General features: G+C 46.0%; 1 protein-coding gene and 1 long non-coding RNA gene across 11 annotated transcripts in view; one reads left to right on the top strand and one right to left on the bottom strand.

Moving 5' to 3' along the window:
- Positions 1-2,500, bottom strand: part of MAPKAP1 (MAPK associated protein 1) — a 181,937-nt gene that overhangs the window by 131,661 nt on the left and 47,776 nt on the right. The gene's annotated exons all lie outside the window — the stretch shown is intronic.
- LOC307207592 lies at positions 1,680-2,347 on the top strand. Its single transcript, XR_013834753.1, has 2 exons — positions 1,680-2,206; positions 2,300-2,347. It is a non-coding gene; the product is annotated as an uncharacterized lncRNA (long non-coding RNA).

Here is a 2,500-nt window from a genome sequence, read left to right as displayed (position 1 = left end):
CGACTCTGTGATTGAACAACCAGTCCTTGCTGGATTCAACTGTGAAATTACCAGGTGCTTTTAGGCAAGCCTTTCAGCTTCCTCCAGCCCCACCTGCAGGATGGAAGGGGTGGGAATACTCACATACAAACAGTGACTTACCCCCTCAGGCTAATTGTCCACTAGGGATGGTCAATATGGTGCCCTCCAAGTGTTTTGGGCTTACAGCTCCCATAATCCTTGAACTGTTGGCCATGCTGTGCTGGTGGAAAACATACTACCTTGGCAACCTCTGCTGTATGGATTGCAAGTGAAGCACATATGAAGCACCCTGACCACCTGAAACCACTATAGAAAATTACATGCACTTATCAAAGGTGTGAGGAACCTTTGTCCCTCCAGAGGTTTCAAACTGCAACTTCCATCAACCCTGGCCACTGACTGTGCTTGCTGCAGATGATGGGAGTTGTAGTCCAGCAACCTCTGGAGGGCCAAAGGTTGTCCTCACACCTGCCCTGTAAAATCATAGGAGTTGGAAGAGGCCTCAAAGGCCCCTCCTTTTCCCAATGCAGACACTCCTGCTCCAAAAATGCATCCTCAACAGGGGGGCCAGCCAGGCTCTACTCAAAGGAAAGTCCACTACTTTCCATGGCAGCCTGTGCTATGCTGTTGAACAGCTTGTACCATCAGAAAGCTCTGCTTTCTTCTCACTTGAATCTGCTGGTTTGGATCTTGCTCCGTCATCTATGTGACAACAACCTTTCAGATTTTAAAACATATGTGGGGAACCTTTGACTCCTCTTGTCCCGCTGGCTGATATTGCTGAACTACAAACTCCCAGCAGCCCCAGCAAGTATGACTGATGAGCAGGGGGATGGAAATTGTAGTTCAGCAGCATGTGAACGGCCAAAGGTTTCCCACACCTGACTTATCACTGTGTCTTGATGTCTTAATCAGAGGCCCTGAAGAGCTATTAGATAAAGTTGGGGGGGGGGCGCAAGGAGGCTGCTATGGCGCATGATCAGACCTTTCTAAAACATGCTATATATTTGTTGCTGGATTGTACTACTGTAGACTGCAGATAGAGGAAGTATTTAAATAATCTCACTTAACCACCATCATCTCTGCATAAAGAGAACTAGCATGTCAGGGAGAAGTTTCTAGCTTCTCCCTGTCCTCAACGTTTTGAGTTAGCTGGTGCTTTAAAAAATAAATACACACACTGGTGAGCAGTACACACTGATCCCATTTATGCAAACTCCAGCAGGTGCTCCTCCCCAGTCATGCTCCCAAATTCATGGGCCTTAATCCTAAGGAGGAGGAGGGATCTAACATGCCCTGCTCCACCTCTTGATCTCAGGGGAGGGGAGCTGTCGGGCCTGGAGCATTACGTGGGAAGGACCTCCCTGCAGCTCAGGTCAAAGTCCCTTCTACTCCAGCATCCTGTTCTCACAGTGGCCAACCAGATGTTTCAATGAGAAACCTGCAAAAGGACCCAAGTGCGATAGAACTCTCCCTGTTTCTGATTCCTAGCATTTGTGATTCAGAGGCATAGTGCTTCTGACCGCGGAGGCAGAACTCAATCAGGGGCTGCTTGCCATGATGGCTGCCTTATCCCCCATGATTTTGTCTACTATTTTAAAAGTCAGCTAAATTCAAGCTAGAGTGAGGCCCCTTCACAGCAGTTTAAGGCATTTGGTTTCTATTTCCCTCACATGCCCAGTGAAATCTACCATGGCCAGCTCTTCTTGTCTGTGAGATTTGTTTCAAGAAGAGTTTTGCTCAGGGTTTGAAATATAATGTCGAATCACAACCCTAGATTTGCATGAAAAATTAGGATCGGGAAGGTGAAAAGCAAGATTAGCAATTGCCCAGGGTGGGAAGTGGAAGCTCTAGGGGTTAATGTGGAGGGAGTAGCAGTGCAAACTGGCAATCACAGTAAAAAAGGGAACAACTCCTAGCAGTGGAATAAAAAACGTTATCAGGCACCTTGAGGGCCCAGTGGTTGAATAATAAGCTAGCCATTAAAAATAAAAACCAAACACGTTGCAGTGCCACAGAACGCAAACCTATGTTGCACCCTTTATGGTTCCACACTGGAATATTTGGGTAAGCTCTATCTGTGATGTCAGCATGATGTCATAGTCCGCATCAATATGCTGAGATGGCACTGGAGGTCCCCCGTGCTCCCACACATCTTCAGACTGGGCCACTGCTTTCCCATTTTGTAAGAGATAGAGACAACATTAAGACTCGTCCTGAGCACTGGCGCTTTCCCTTAGCGATGATTAACACTGTGCTTTCCCCCCATTTATTTAAGAAATTTGCTGAAGAGAAGAATTAAAGAGTGATGAAAAGAGCAGCAGAACAGCTAGCCAAACCGTTTATTTGTTCAGGTTTTCTCCTTACAATAGGAAGATTATGTCTAATGACAATATGATTCCGAGGTGAAAAATGACATGCTGAATTTTTACCAAAAGAAAAATTAATCTTGCAAGTCTGGCTATAAATCATATTATGT

The sequence above is a fragment of the Podarcis cretensis genome, assembly GCF_951804945.1.
Source record: "Podarcis cretensis genome assembly, chromosome: Z".
Taxonomy (NCBI): Eukaryota; Metazoa; Chordata; class Lepidosauria; order Squamata; family Lacertidae; genus Podarcis; species Podarcis cretensis.
The sequence above is the reverse complement of the archived record's forward strand: the minus strand, read 5'-3'. Positions and strand labels throughout refer to the sequence as shown.